Source organism: Molossus molossus, unplaced genomic scaffold (assembly GCF_014108415.1).
Source record: "Molossus molossus isolate mMolMol1 unplaced genomic scaffold, mMolMol1.p scaffold_m16_p_1, whole genome shotgun sequence".
Lineage (NCBI taxonomy): Eukaryota > Metazoa > Chordata > Mammalia > Chiroptera > Molossidae > Molossus > Molossus molossus.
In genome coordinates, this window is record NW_023425344.1 from 72020498 (window position 1) to 72037427 (window position 16930).

A 16930-nucleotide genomic window follows, 5' to 3' on the forward strand; every position below is an offset into this window, starting at 1 on the left:
GGAAAGGGAAAGAAGAACAAAGATATCTAGGGGAAGGGGAGTGGAATTTATGGTGATGTACAGACCTTGGTCAGGTCAATTCTTTCTGTTCTGATATTATTTTTAAATGTGCATCAACCAGACATCTGTGGTTTAATTGCCAAAGTTAGTGTTCCTTGTTCCTGGGACAAGTGTTAAACTGTAATGAGAACTTGGCCAGAAGTGAACAACCTGGGTTTAACATTTACAAAGATTAATATGGGTAACTTTATATAAATTATTTTATAAGCTTACTTTATTAGTACATTTTTTTTTTGTTAATCCTCACCCAAGGATATTCTTTCATTGATCCCTAGGTAGAGAGGAAGGAAGAGAGGGAGAGAGAGAAAAACATCAATGTGAGAGAAACAATGATTGGTTGTCTCCTGCTCAACCTTGACTAGGGTCAGGAATCAAACCTGCAACACAGTTACATGCCCTTGAATCTGATTCAAAATCTTGACCCTTCAGTCCACAGGCTGATGCTCCAACCACGAGCCAAACCAACCAGGGCTGTTAGTACATTTTTATTTTGGTTCTATTCTATGGCTAGTCAGACTAATATAAGTACTATAGTACATACATTCCCCATTATGTATAGATGCATGATGAGAACTAGATATGGTTTTGTTATCTGAGAAAGTGGGGTACCCACTTGTGGGAGTGGGGAATCTCTTTCCCCACTGAACGCTGGGGGCCAGGTCCTTATGATATCTTAAGAAAAATAATTTTCTGAGACTCACATGGGAGGATGAGTGATTTTTATTTGCATGGAATTACATCTCTGTGTTTCTAAAGTCCCATTTCCCTTAAACCAGTCCTGGAAGAGGTGCAGCTGGGAATTCAGCAGAGCTAGAAGCAAAGCCAGTGTCCAGAATTTCCATTCCAGGTGAAGTTGGGTCCAGTACAGCATCAGGCTATTTCCAGTCCATCAGTCCATTGCGTGTGGGAAAATGCAGGAGAGTGAGAAAGCACCCCCTGCAACAAGAGTCCCAAGAGAGCAAGAGAGAGAACTTCTTTGTTCAGCAGCTTATGTATCTCAAATATTCCTTTGCTTGTAGTGGCCACACCTACTCTGGCCAATGACCTGTGTCCAGGTGTGACTGACAGGCAAGTATCTTTCCTATGTCACCTAGACTTTACTGGGCATGCTTATAATATTTGCCTTCTCTTTGCTTCTTTCCTGTTAATTAATAACCAGGTTATTTACAATGATATCATTTTGAGATGACTAAGAATTACAATGAAGGCTATCTTACTCTGTTTTGTATATTATCTGACAGATATGAAATGTACTTGAAATAAATGAGTTTCATTGCTATGAGACAGAAAATATCATGGGGATGTTTTAATTATATCATGGTTAATAACATTTTATCATGAAACCAAAACCTAGGGGACCACTGTGAAGTCACTATATTTTATATGTATCTACTTTAAGAGTAGCATTTTAAAAATTAAAACACAAATTTAATATAGTAATTAGAAAAATTAGTGCTATTTGTGAAACTATTCAGTTATTTTGTAATCCACATAAAGTTGAGCCTTTCCTTTCTTTCTTACCAAGAAAGGGTCCTTGGTTATTATTTATCCACCATTCATCTATTGAGTTACTAGCTACTTGGCTGGCATTGGAGAAATGAAGGTTAATGGATAGCAGTTAGTACTGATGCTAGACAGGTTGTTCTAAGCACTTTATATTATTCTCTCATTTATAGGTTCACGAGGTAGTCACTGTTAGAATTCCCAATCAATAAATATGTGAACTGAGGCACAAGGAGGTTAAGCTACTTGCCCAAGTGTACATAGCTAGGAAGTGGTAGAACTGAGATCCAGATTCCGGCAGACTGACTTTAGGGCCCTTTCTCTTAGCTGCTATGCTATGCCTTTTGTTACGATGTAGAGAATTGGTTAAGACACAGTCCCGATCCTCAAAAAAATTTAATGTGACACACAGAGTGAATTGTGATTAGAAATCATATCACACTGAATTTCTTTACTTTAAAGAAATGAGGAAGTAGGCATTTAATATGTCAACATAAGAATGTCCAAACTGTAGAGAATTTTAATAAGAGCCTATTTGAGCCAAACGGATGGCAAGTGAGAAGCAAGATCTCAAATGCTTCAAAAGTTGAGCTTTTTGATATTAAACATAAAAGTGGACCAAGAATTTCTTCTTAATTTGGCATATAAAGGCATTTGAGTTTTGTTTTTGTACCTTATTTATATCATAATCCGTATACCCAAGAATATTATGGCAAGATAGAGAATATTTATGAAAATAGTTATGTACATATCATTGACTCATTTGAGGGATAGGTAAAATAAACTCAAAATTGGAAGAACATTAAAAGTAGTGGCCTTGAAAATGTGCAAGAAAGGTAAGGTAATTTATGGTTCTGTGGACAGACTTCCTGGATTCTACATGCCTTTTCTGTGTGACCTTGAGCCTGTCTGAGCCTCAATTTCTTACTGGCAAAATAGAGTTAATAATAATGTGCATCAACATATTACAACTGTTAACAAGATTAAAGAATTAAATTTATGTAAAACATTTAAAATAGTGTCTGATACTTAGTAAAAACTCAAATATGTGCGATTTTTGGTGATTTTCCTTATTTTTAATTATAATTATTATTAACCATGGCTCAAAATACTGTTAAATCGTGATAAGCTTTTATGTTGGTGGATTCCTTGTACAATGTCACAAACACTAGATGATTAAATTAAGTTTCAGTTCCCCAAGAATATCCCAAGTAAATCTATTCACTAGTACTGAACGTTCTTTCTGAACATGATGTGCTTGAACTTCTATGGAAAACGCTTTTATACATCTTAGTTCCTCTCTTATTTGCTCTTCTTGAATTCTTATTGATATATTATGTCCTTCATGCTCTATTACTTATGTTTACTGCTTCTAATTGAAACACTAATTCTTCTTCAAATCTCCATATGGCTACATTACACTATATCTAGCCAAAATATGTAATACATTAATCTGCCTCTTATATCCTAACCTAAATGCTATTCTGACTCGTTACTATCAAATTGTCCCATAAATTGTTACTTCAGAGGCTATTCGAACTGCTCCTTTAGTTAATTATACCTCTATCCACTCAATTATTGAAGTCAAACTGGGAGTCACCTTTGTCTCACCCCAGGCCACTTCCTTGTCCTTTCAACTCTGTGTCTCCACCTCCATCCTAATTGCCACCACCCTTTCCAGGGAATCCGATAACTTCCCACGTTTCTTGCCTGGCTTATTTACTTCACGTTGCTAACTGTTCTACGTCTACTTCCTTCCAAAACCCCTTCTTACATGATGCCTGAATAATCTTTCTAAAATACAAACATGACTATGTCACAGCTTTTCCTGAAATCATTTAATAGTTCTTTATTATTATTAGGATAGTCACCCTAGTCCTGATAGACACATACAGATCTTTTCTATCTCCATCTCCTGCTATTATTTTTTTATGTACCCCATACTTTTTATAAATCGCTGAGAAATACTCTACTACTTATTCTTCAGAACTCAGGTTGTGTAAATCAGGGTTTCAACCAGAAAGAGATTTCATACTCCAATTATTTAAAGATCTCAAGTAAAGTATATTATAGTGGGTTTATTTACAAAGTTTAAGAAAAATGTGTAACGCACAAATGATAATGTCATAATTGCACTAGTAAAAGAGGTAGAGTATATGACCCCAGGCCTGTGGTGGTGATGGGAGATGGTTTTCTGAAGCTGGAAGGAGAGATAGGTAGAGAAAGCTGACTGAAGGGGTCCAGTGACTAAAACATAGGAGTTTGCAGGGAGGGGCCATGGAATGAACAATGAATACATTTTCTCTTGTTTTGATCCAGCACTGGGGCTTTCTCTTGGCCAAACCTCCTCCAGGAGGACCATTCATGTGGCCCACACAGTCTACCAGGTCAAGAAGCTGCAGGGAGGAGGTGGAGGTAGATCTAGAGAGCCAGATGGAAGATTTCGGAAACAAAGCTTTTCCAGATTCTTCCCATGTCTAGTTAGGCGATAGCTCTTGTGGGTTTCCATCGTTCATATTCTTCTATCACAGCACACACAGCTCTATAGTAATCATCTATTGCTGGTTTGTGTCTATGAGACCATGATGTCCTAGGGCCCCAAGCAGACCCTGGCCCTTATTTACAACTGACTTTCTCTTCCCTCCCCTCCCCTCCCCTCCCCTCTTCCCCCACCCCTCCCCTTCTCTTCCCTTCTCATTCCTTCCTTTCCCTTCCCAAAACAAACTTAAATCAGAATCAGCATTTAAAATAGATGTTATCATGTTGTCTTTATTTTCCCACTTAGAAAGCAGACGAGTCTTTTGGAAAACACGTATACAGACAGAATCCCACAGTTCCATGGGGTTTATCGGAGTCTCATACAGAAAGTGAAATTTCACAAATTATTTATATGATGAAAAGTTATGCATTATGAGAAAACAGTAAATGGTATGAAAATGGAATTATATATATCTGTGTCGTTCTTGGGTGATCAAGAATGACTGTGATCATATTCTAAGTAATTGTACGTTGACTGTAAAGGAGGAAAACTGAGCAACGGATCCTTGCTCTCTAATAAAGTAAATTTTAAACCATATATATGGTCAAAAGTTTGAAACAGAAGTTACAACAACAAAGAAACGTCAAGTAGGTGCTTGATGGACTCTACCATTCCTAATCTCCGCAAGACTTCATGCTGTATTTGATATGGACAATTGATATTTACTCAACTTTATGTAGATGCCATAAATATATGTAGGTATGTATTTATATCCCCAACCCACACACCACTTTTTCCCTCCATGTACCCTCTGACATAGAAATTCTGAAGTTAACATTCAAAATGTAACTAATATATTACCAAAAAAAAAAAAAAAAAAAGCCAGGATACATTGAAGATAAATACAATAGAATTTTATATAGCCTTGTTAACTTGGTGTTACAAAATATATCAGTTCTGAGCCTAGCTTTCTAGTACTTGAAACAAAGTTCAAAATATTAAAATTAAAAATATACATCAATTATACATTCCATTAATAAAGTAGAATTATGCTCTAGCTCCCCAGAATAGATAAAATGTCCTGGCTAGAGATTTTTAAAATATTAAGGTGGTGTTGCTTTGCACTGAACCCCTTTCCTGCTCCTAGAGACTCGGAGAGTTTTACTAAAGGTCACAGAAAACCCTCACCTCCAATGTAGAGTTCTATCCATGTCACATTTGGACATATTGCTTTAGTCTCTGGAGACCTGTCTGCTTGCTTTATTTACAAAGTTTCAGTACACTTAAATGTTCCCATTTTTCACAATTCAGTATATTTCTATGTCAAATTAACTGTCTATTCAGATTTCTGTATTGATAATATCTGTTATTTCTTACTAGGTCATAGTTTTACTTAGTTTCTATCAATTCTTTTCATTGTATTTTAAAATTCATTTTCATTTTGGTCTTAATGAATAGTTTCTGGGTCTGATTTTAGATTCAAAATCATACGTGCAGTATGTCCATTTCTTTTTAAATCTGGAGATAAAATTCATTTAAGCAAGTTGCACATGAGCTACTTCTGAACCCAGAACCTTTACTTTCGTACTATGGTTTGTGGTTTGGAAACCAGCTGAGGTGCTGATACACTGCCCATTGTTTGGACTCAGAAACTGAGTAAATAAAATCAACCCCCCAATTTTAAGCCCCTGAAGTATCATCATGAAAGAGGACTTGAAAGTAAGGCAATTTGCAGACTTAAAATAGAAAACTAGGGTACAGAAGAGATTCCTAATTGTGTTTCACAAACAAGTGATTTTTCTTTTATTTGAAATATGTGTTTAAATTATTACAAATCATCTATTCATACAGAATGCTTTCAAATTAACATATGACTGGTTAGAAAAAAACAGAACATAGAGTCTGGATATATTCGTCCAAGGAAGTACATGTCTGCCAGACACACGTGCCACACTCAGTAAACGGCAGGTGGGTGATGGAGCAGCGCTGTGAGCACTTTCATCACAGGGGAACTTCGCACAAGGCCTGTGTAACACCGCGTTGTTGCGTTGTACTACACCATGAATAGTACTGGTGTTTCCCGCAAGTTTCAGGAAGCCTTGTTTGAATTTTATGCTTATAACAAGGCATTTAGACAAGTGGTAAGTGCTATTTGTGATCCGTTATTTTGTTTTCAATCTTCCCTGTTAGTTCGTTGAGAGATTTTTCAATTGCCTTGGGAGCTGCTACAATACAGTCACCACGGGCAGGTATCTTCCTGAGTCAACAGATTCATTTCTGATAGTAATATTCAGCGACGTCGGAATACAGGAACAGATTGATAGAGTCATGAGGCTCGACTGTGACAGTGCTTGTCACGTGTATCGAGAACTGTGAAGGGTCTACACGCAAGGCGAAGTAAGCCTGATACAATTTCTTGGACAAAGGCAGAACACATACGTTTTCTAGATCAGAGACAGAGGATTTTATTACTCACAACAAAGGCAATAGCCATGGTAGCAGCATTTGCCGTCGTTTCCTGCATCCCACAGAAAACACAGGGCGATGGGCACGACTCAGATGGATGCTACACGCACAGTAGGTTTGCAGCATAGCTGAGGAACCCATATTAGGGAACCCAAATCTTCTATAATAGGCTGCAAGAAAACATGCCTTTTACCCCAAAGGGAGACATTATCTCTTTCATATTGACAGTAAACAAATCTGTCTCTTATTCTAGAGGAAGACATTACCTCTGTCTTCCAAGGCTGCTGGCTATACAAACATCATCCTTGCAAAGATAGCTTGAAACAAAAGTACTGCCAGTGCCTTGCTGATAAGTTGTGTAAAAACATAATCCAACCCATGGAGAATTGTTTCTGATAATGTGATACAGGCATGTGTCACTTAATGACAGAATGGGGCTGTTCTGAGAAAGGCATTGTTAGGCAATTTTGTCATTGGAGGACATCACAGAGTGAACTTACACAAACCTAGGTGGTAGGACTACCACACACATAGGCTATATGGTATATCCTATTGCTCCTAGACTATAAACCTGTACAGCACGTTACTGTGCAAAACAGCAGGTTAAATCAAGCACGAGGAAAAGTATGCAATCAAGAGATGGAATAAACATGAGATGTGTGCTGTGCCGATGCAATACGACAATCTATTTTACAGCAAAGTTTTTTTATAAATATAAAGAATGATACTCTGGTTTCTCTTTGGATCATATAAATCTTTCTCTTTTTACTAAAGATTTCCATGGAGAGGAACAATTCTGAGTTTATACTCAATTTTTTGTTGTACTATGCAGCTGTTAAGAAAGAAAGAGCTCTTATCCTTTGAGACAGAGGGACCTGGAAAGTATTATCCTAAGCGAAACAAGCCAAACACAGAAAGACAAGTATCATATGATCTCACTTATGTGGAATATAATGAACATAACAGTCTGAGGAACAGGGTAGTCCCAGAGACGTGGAAGTGGGGTACAGATTGACAATCCCCAGAAGAGGGGGTGGGGGTGAGATAAACCACAGAACTTATATGCATGTACTCATAACCAATGGACATGGACAGCAAAGGTGGGAACAGGGCAGGGAGGGAGGGGGAGGAGGATGTCAATGGGGGAAAAAAGAGAAACATCTGTAACAAAAACAAAAAAGAGTGATAAAAAGTATGGTATGGTAAATACATGAACAAATAAAATGATTATCAAGCATTATGTGCTAAACATAATTGTGTTTGCTATATTTTTTTTCTTTATTGATTTTAGAGGGAGAGAGAGATAGAAACATCGATGAGAGAGAACATTGACTGGCCGCCTCCTGCATGCCCCCCCCTGGGGATCGGGCCCATAACCTGGGCATGTGCCCTGACTAGGAATCGAACTGGCAACCTTTTGGTTCATGGGTCGATGCTCAACCACTGAGCCATACCCAGCCAGGCATTCTATACCTTTATACCACCGGCAGTGGTGAGTTTGTTTACACTGGCATCACCACAAACACATGAGTAACGTGCTGCCCAATGACACTACATCACTGGGCAATAGGAATTCTTCAGTTCCATTATAATCTTATGGGACACCTGTCAAATATGCAGTTTATCATTGACTGAAATGTCATTATGAGTCATGTGATTTTATCCAATTTTAACTTTTTCCGTTTTATTCAAAGAAACCTAATTCCTTTTGAATTTAAACTAAGAATAGGTTTGTATTTGTATTTGAACTGTAAGTGAACAAAGTTATATTGACATCAGTTGAATGAATCTTATGTATATTTGTTTTGTATGAGATTACATTAAGAATAAAAGTGTTTTCCTACTAAAATATATATAAACACTGAGAGGTTTAAAACAAGACCTAAGGACAAGGTACTTATATCAAATTTTACTCTTAATTATCACATCCTTTGTTAAATATTTCAGAGATATGCCGGAGTTTGCACAAATAAAAACATTATAGTGCTATTTCTGGATGTGACTATATTTGATTAATGTAGCTTATGTTACCATCCTCATATAACTGGCCAGTGTTACAAAGAATAGAGCATATCCACTATACATATTAAGTGGAATTATAAAATAAGATTTTACCATATTTTATGTACATATTGCTTATTCAGCCCAAAAGAAGGATCTTTGATAAAGATGATGATTTGGCACAATATTCAGTATTGCATTGTACTTTCCTGTGGTATTTAATTTTTGAATTTATAAAAAAAACAACAACATATATATCACTAAGTTCTAGTATTTTATTTTATGGCTAAGTTTTCATTTTTATAAGATTAGAAGCTGGCATGAAAACTTTCTAGGAGCAATTCTGCCTTCTTTGATGGCTGCTTAATGTGTTTTCCCAAGATCATTTGAACATTCGGATACAACTAGAAGTATGTAAGGAGGAAAAATACATTTTGTCTACCTTTTATTTGCATTGATATTTTCTAGGAAGTTTTGTTGTTGTTTCTTTTTCTTTTCTTCTAAAGGATGTTACAAATTCCTGAGCTACTCTATCACATCTAAGGAAGTTAATTATGGACAACTAGGGATAAATTTAATATAGTAATGTATTTCCTCTAATGCAGTATTAGCGTGTCTCAACAAGAGGGTTTGGCAAAACATAGATTCCTGGGTCCAACCCCAGATTTCTGATTCAGTAAGGCAGAAAATTTGCATTTCTAAAAAGTTGCCAGGAGATGCTTACTGCTGGTCCAGAGACCACATTTTGACAACCACTGCTCAAAGGAAAAGGTTCTCAAATGATAGAAATGAAGATTATGAAGATGAGGGTAGCGAGTAATACATACTATGTGCTACCTTGGTGCTTGGAAATCTATTACATGAATACATAAACTCATTATGTCTCTTTACTGTTTTTATTTAATGAGAAAACTGAAGCTTAAAGAGGTAAAATAAGTTACCCAAGATAACAACATTGAACAGTTCATGAGCCAGTTATTATGCCAAGCATTTTTACTCCAAATTTGTGCACTCTATGCTTGACAAAGCATAAAAAAAGTATCTACGGAAGAGAAAGAAATAGCTACGTAAGAGGGGCAATAACTGTACCGTACATGAAGACCTTTGACTCTTAAAAGCAGATGAAAGATGCACTGTGATTCAGGAGAGCCAGGCATAACCTGTGGCTGCTAGTAAGAGGTAAGGAGAAGTCTCCTATATGGGAATCAGCACTTGGAATCTAAATCCTTTAATAACTCCAGAGACAGCTCAAAGTCATGAAAAGCCCAGAAGCAACCTAGAAATGACAGGCAGAAAGATAAACACCAAAGCAGGTCAAACCAGGGTTTCTCCATAGTTTTCATATTTAAAAATAAATGGCTTCTGTTGCTCAGAGTAAACAACAATATTTCTTCATCAAAGTAGTTGAGACTGCAATGGTGTACTCTCTGTGCTTCATGCCCAATAAAAGTCTAAAATGATGTATCTGCTAGAGGACACATAAAAAGCACCATTAATCATCTGGTTTCAGTGACAAGGGCAAAAGACAAACTATCAGGGGGTAATGGGAATTTGGTGGATAAGCCTGAAAATCTGAATCATAGGCCAAAACAAAAATACCCGAGCCTCTCCTACCTTTATCTCTACTGAGCTTATTTCTGTTTCTTGAATACACCAAGCTTGTTTCTCACTTATAGACATTGCAGTAGCTCTCTCCTTTCCCCAGAATGCTTTATATTCCAATTTGTCCATGGCAGGTCTCAAATGTTGCAAACTCGGGGAGACACATTCCTGATCACCCACAGCGTGTAGCTCTTATCACCACATGGTACAGCAAGTATTTTATTTTATTTTATTTTATTTTATTTTATTTTATTTATTTAATCCTCACCCGAGGACATTTTTGCATTTATCTTTAGATAGAGTGGGAGGGAGAGAGAGAGAAACATTGACGTGAGAGAGACACGTCGTGTAGTTGCCACCCACACGACCCCAACCAAGGCTAGGGACAAATTACAACTGAGATACGTGCCCTTAGCGGGGACCAAACCCGGAACTCTCTGGTCCACAGGCCAATGCTCAAACCACTGAGCCAAACTGGCCAGGGCTAAAGCATGTATTTCAGTTATTTATTTGTTAATTACATATTCTTTTTCTCCAACCACTATAATAAAAGCTTGGTTAGAAATGGAACATTGCCCGGTTTTTACTACTATGTTTCTGGCATATCAACAATGTCCAGCACACATTACATTTAATTAATTAATTAATTTCTGAATAAATGATTGAAGGATGGAAGGCAGAAAGAGAGGAATAAATAAAAAGGGTTAAAATTGCAGTACTTGGCCCGGCAGGTGTGGTTCAGGGGTTGAGCATTGACCCATGCAACAAGAGGTCACTGGTTCAATTCCCGGTCAGGGCACATGCCCAGGTTGTGGGCCTGATCCCCAGAGAGGGGCAAGCAGGAGGTGGCCAATTGATGTTCTCTCTCATCGATGTTTCTATTTCTCTCTCCTCTCCCTTTCTCTCTCTCTAAAATCAATAAAGAAAAAAAAATTTTAGTTGCAGTACTTGAACTTAGAATGGATTAGTCATAGGATTTCAATGCCTTACCTCTGCACTAAGTTCCTAGGTTGCTCCTCGTACAGTCTTCTGTCCGCAGTTATGATCTAATGCAATGTAAGTATATAGATATAGTCTCTGATATTTGCTGCCCCGTTTTTTCTCTATGCTCAAAGGGGTATACATATGCACAATAACTTGGAAAGCTCCAAACAAATTCCCAGTTCAAAATTTGGTCAAATTTGTAGTCAAATTTGTTGTAGTCGACTCAAGACTAGATATTTTGATTCTACTTTTGTAGTGCTCACTTCTGCAGCACATATGCTAAAATAATTCTACTTTTGTATCCTGTCAGGAATATAAACTGCATATTTATATTCTTCTAATTCATTACAAACAACTTTTTCATGAAGTCGTATTGAAACTAATAGTGACATGGAGAGTAAACTCTGCTTGGTAATATATTTAGATTTTCATTTGGATGGAATTTAAATCAAGGGATTTGGAAATAAAGTGAAGAGGGCAATTCAATTATGATAAAAATTGAGTCGATGATGAAAGTAGCATCCTGTAAGCTCTAATGTAAACCCAGGCTTTGAAAAATAACATGCATAGTACTTAGAGATGTTCTGAAGATTGAAAGCTTTTCATGTGTGATCTTCTTAAAACAGAATCCATGTTCAAATAGTATGAATCTCTGTGCACAAAGAGCAGTAATGCATCCAAAGAGTCTTTCTACATTTGTGTGTGTGTGTGTGTGTGTGCACGCATGCACGTGAGGGGGAGAGAGAGAGAGAGAGAGAGAGAGAGAGAGAGAGAGCGCCAGTATGACAGTGAGGTTGAGAGAAAGAACTACCTAAGAGATAGTAACTTAAAAAAAAAAAAAGAGTGTTATAATTTATAAATAAATATTTTGCTTTAGATTTACTATATAAGTAGAAAGTTTTTTTAAACTTGCTTATCTACTACGATTTCTCATTGGTATGAAGTAAAGATAATACAATATGTTTTGCTTGTGGCTTTTAACTTATTCACCCACTATTAAAAATATGTGTTGAGTACCTACTCTGTGCTATTCTGCATGTTAGGAATGCAGCAAAGCATTTAATTTCTTAACTCTTACATGATTTCCTAAACTGAAAAGAAGAGCAACTGCTTCTTGGATGTGGAGTGATTGAAAATGGGATTGAATTCAAATGTATTCTGTAAAGGTCTATGACATAATATTTTGGTTTAGTATTTTATTATAATAAAATTTGATGACTTCCAAAAGATAACGGAATCAAGTAAAATTTTGTTTGGTCATTTTGTAAAGTAGTCTTAGACTAACAGAGTTATAAGAAAAGTGACCAGTGGTTTGTGCATGTATATTGAGACCTATAGGTATTTTCAGTGTGACAGGAAATGACATTTATAACTTCCATACGGAGATGTATTGCTAAGAACATACATTTTGTTTGCAGGAAAAAATGATCTGAAAGTGAGTTGTAGATGTAATGCCTATTATTCTGGGGGGAAAAAAATGGCTGATGGATGTTATAGAAAGTGGAAGAAGGTCTTCTTCTGATATAGGGAATATATATATTCTAAAAGGTTACCTGCGAAGTAATTCATGCTCATCAAATATTTTCTCTTAGACCCGTATGATACTTAACACTTCCTATGAGAAAAATTTGTGCTCAGATCAAAAAGAATCTTAGAGCAATCCTTTTAATGTCAGCCTTTTGGGGGAAAAAAATAGAATTTCTTTTTCAATTTACTACTCACGGAAAAACAAACAGTGAAAGGAGAGATGCTAGACACAATGCTGATCACTTCTTGAGGAGCTGCTGCTAGGACTTGTGGAGAGAGAAGAGAGGACATTAAGTCTGCCTGCTTCATGCTGTGAGCCATTAGCTGACTGCTCCAGGCTCTGCTATCAACAGTGGAGCAGAAGGGGAGGTGGCCCGATGCAGAGGAGGAAAGAAAAAACAGATTTATGGTCTTCTCTCTAGGATCTTGTTTTCATTCCACTCTAGTGCTCTTTTATAAGGCATTAGATAACTTTCTTAACTCTTTACTATTTGCATTCTTTGCGATCTGAATCATTGAAAAGGTACTTTATATTTTTGCTTGAAAAATCATTTTAAAATATGCAACTTTTAAATGTTTATCACTTTATATTTATACATTTTAAGTATAGCTTTCTAAAGCCAAAGTCCTGAGTACTGGATTTTCTAAAGAGTATTCTTTATGAGTTTGGTTTACTGCCGTATGCATTTCTAGTGCTTAGAATAATGCCTGGCACATGTTATGTGCTCAACAGATGTGTTGCCTGAATGAATGAATAGTTGTTATCTTTTGTTTGTGACAAATTTAAATAATATGGAAGGGTAGAAGTCACAATATGCATAATATTATGCAGAGTAAAGTGGAGTGTAATTGCTGAGAGCCCAGATGCCTAACGTAAGACAGACCCTGGTTTAGAACACAGCTCTGACGCTGTCATACACCTCTGAGTGAGTGAGTTAGCCTCTCCAAACACATGTTCCCTATTGCAAAATGGAAATAGCATTACTAACAACTTCACAAACTGCATGTACAATATCAGTCTCAAATTAAGCCCTCAATCTATGTCTTGTATATTGGTATCATTACTTTGAGTGATATACGTACATACATAGAAAAGAAAGAGAAAATGAAAGTAGAAGAGACCTTGTAGGAAGGACCTTGTAACAAATAACAAATAATAATTAACTTGCAAACCCAATTCTCCTTTACATAGTCTATCAAAGTACATTCTGTATTCTCAATTATAGCATATTAACAGTGTACTCACTGAAGTGTGACTGTAAGTGAGCATTGTTTAAAATGCACTAAAAGTCATTACTTTAAGTGTTTATTGACCTACTATGAACATAAATGGGCTAGTTGCATTTGCAGATATTTATAGATATAAGTAAAGTTACATATGATGCAAATTGGTACTAGAATGTAAGCCCTGGAGGGCAGGGATTTTTGTCTTTTGTTCACTGCTAGTTTCTACCATCTAAATAGGGTAAATGTGCAATAAATACTTGTTGACTAAAGCAATGAATGTGGCAGCAGTATATATAGTAAGATTGTTTGAAATAATTTTGACACCAGTAAATTAAACCAGTGAGAAAGGCTGATGGGAAAAAATTGATTCCTTTGAAACCTGATGCTGGAGGAGGGCTCTATGGACACACTGGACAGCCAGAAAGACGAACAAGTGGGCCCTAGAGCTCACTGAGCCTGAAACATGGCTGGAGGCAAAAATGACATTTCTTATGCTCCCCTACTTCAGGACATCGTGAGAAGGCAGGGTTCTTTGGAAGACAGTAATACTGAGGAATATAGAAAGCAACAGGAAAAGAGGAAAACCAAATATAAGATGGGTTGACTCCATAAAATAAGTTTTATGCATGCGTCTTCACGAGCTGAGCAGGGCTGTTGAGGACAGGACGTTGTGGACAGCACTTGTTCAGAGAGTCGCCAAGAGTTAGAGCAGATGCAGTGGCATGTGACACATATGCAAATCCATGACAGAACAAGTTCTGTTCCCATGTCTTTTGCTTGGGCAAATGGCATCACTAGTTTACATCTCAGGGAGAAGAAGAGGAAGCAGCTGCTTTTCTTGGTGCCTGATTCGCTTGGCTGACAAGTTTATATGTTCCTGAGGAAATGATACCAGTGGCTTGTGGCTCCTCCCACTGGACTCTGTGTGACATTCCTGTCCACAGAGAGGAATATACACATTGTAGTTATGCAAAGCTATTGGATGAACAATGCGTATAAAATTCAGAGTCTTCATTTCCTCCCACAGGTGTCAAACAGCCAAAGGGGAGCCAAGGCACATGAAGATTTTCGATTTTCTTATAAGTAACAATCTGGATATTTACTTCAGAGAAGAACTTGTATAGCAAAGATTATAGTCTTCGGATATTGAAATCCTATCAAGAGAAATATCAATTAGATAATTTTGCACTGCTACAGAGGACAGAACCAGGATTACAGGGAAAATTTCCAAAGAAGCAGTTTTCAATTCAATACCAGAAAAATATTTTTTAAGAGCTCGAGTTACCCCCAAAATGAACAAACCTACAAACCGTGAATGTGCTACTTAATTCTGTGTGTGCAAGTTCCCAGGGAGATGAGTTGCACATATTTCAATGTCGTGGAGTATTTTGAGTAAAAAATTAAAGATGACTAAAGATTAGAGTACAGAGCAACTTTAAATGTTGTAAACATTTTCACACCACATTTAAATATACAAAACAGGGGCAATAATTAATGTGATCTTCCTAGCAAGAACACAATGTCTAGTAACAGCAGAGAAAAGATGGGGTGTGATAATCTCTTTAAATCTGTCATTACATTTCTTCTGGTTTAGAGTCTTTTTCCTTATAAATGTTTAGAGTCTTCTCCCAACCTTTCTTAGGGTACCACTTAGAAGCAGGGGCTTACTCCTCTTTGGGGGGATTTGGAAGAGCTAAAAGGCAGAGGTCTGGCCCGCTCTGCAAATTGAGATCACAGAGACTCAAGGGTTCCATAGGATTTTTGTTTTTGTTTTTTGTTAGTGTTTTTCTTGCTTACCTGCTGAAGTTTGTGCTCAGTTGTCCTTATTTGGGAAATCCCTGCAAGTACTGGTCTCTTTATCCTGAACCCTGGGCCTCTGGTGTTCTCAGAAGCTGTGTCCTGTTAAAAACATACAGAAACTTTTAAATCTCTGAACATAACCCACAGAGCATTTCAGAAGCATAGCCTCGGGCTCATGTCTGCTTCTGCCTCCTGCGCCACCATTGCCTTACTTGATAGTGACAAGGTGGGTGTGAAGCTGTCCTAGAGGCTTGAGTGCAGGTTTTTATGCCTGGAAAGAAGCCCTCAAGAGTCGCAAAATCCCACACACTGTTAGAGATGTTTCCATCAGTTTCTCAGTCCTTTTCCACCTTCTTAGCCTCGGGATTCCCCTCAAGGGGAGAAACATGAAGATGTAACTTTGATTTCCGCTCCGACAATGGTCAGCAACGAGGCAGAAACCGGGCGCTGCCTTCTTTGTGTTGAAACTCTGTAATCTAGTCAACCAGGTTCTTGGTAAGTGTCACAAAGACAATATTAAATAGCATCCCCCAAATATTATAGTTGTGACACCTGTGAACTAGGAGTAAAACAAAAGATTAGAAAAGGTGTGATGGAAATACATGATTTCATAATCTGAAACGTACACAACATACCACTGTTAAAAATGAAGGAACATCCCACTTTTCCTAATGCATGTGAAAGCACCTTTGCATTTTGAAGCCAGCAGACAATATTAGTTCAGCAGAAAAAATAATTTTCTTCTCTCAAGATGACATTTTAATCCAATAATCACATTCAATAGATTTGTTTTATGTGCCTCAATGCACAGTAAAATAGAAATATGTGTCTTTAGGTTCTGAAACTCTTGATTTAAATTTGATAAAGTATGCATCAAATTTTAATAGCTATGAATCAGCCTCAATGTAACAGACTCCATATAGAATGCAAGCTGTTTAATTTATTTTGGAATGCTCTGGTTTAACTTGGTAAAATATACAGATGAATACTAATGTCCAAAGTTGAAAGGAACAATAGTTCAAGGAAGAAATAGCACGCAGGACTTCAAAAAAGCAATCTAATTCTCTTTGTTTCAGCTTATAGATGTGGAGTGAAAATGCATTTAAATAACAGGATAATTAAGTCCTTAAAATTTAACCTTAAAACCTTAAGATTTTATCTTTAAACATAAACGTTTTGCTTGTGGACAAACTAATTCTTAGTTTGCCCATTTTAAAGTAAGTTTCATTAGGTTTGGTATTGAACTAGAATGGAAAAATAAGCCAGGGGAAAAAAAGGGAA

General features: G+C 37.0%; 1 protein-coding gene and 1 non-coding gene across 3 annotated transcripts in view; both read left to right on the forward strand.

Moving 5' to 3' along the window:
* GRID2 (glutamate ionotropic receptor delta type subunit 2) overlaps window positions 1–16930 on the forward strand; it is a 1393668-nt gene that overhangs the window by 757130 nt on the left and 619608 nt on the right. The gene's annotated exons all lie outside the window — the stretch shown is intronic.
* Window positions 7233–7348, forward strand: LOC118621065. Its single transcript, XR_004957613.1, has one exon. It is a non-coding gene; the product is annotated as a U5 spliceosomal RNA (small nuclear RNA).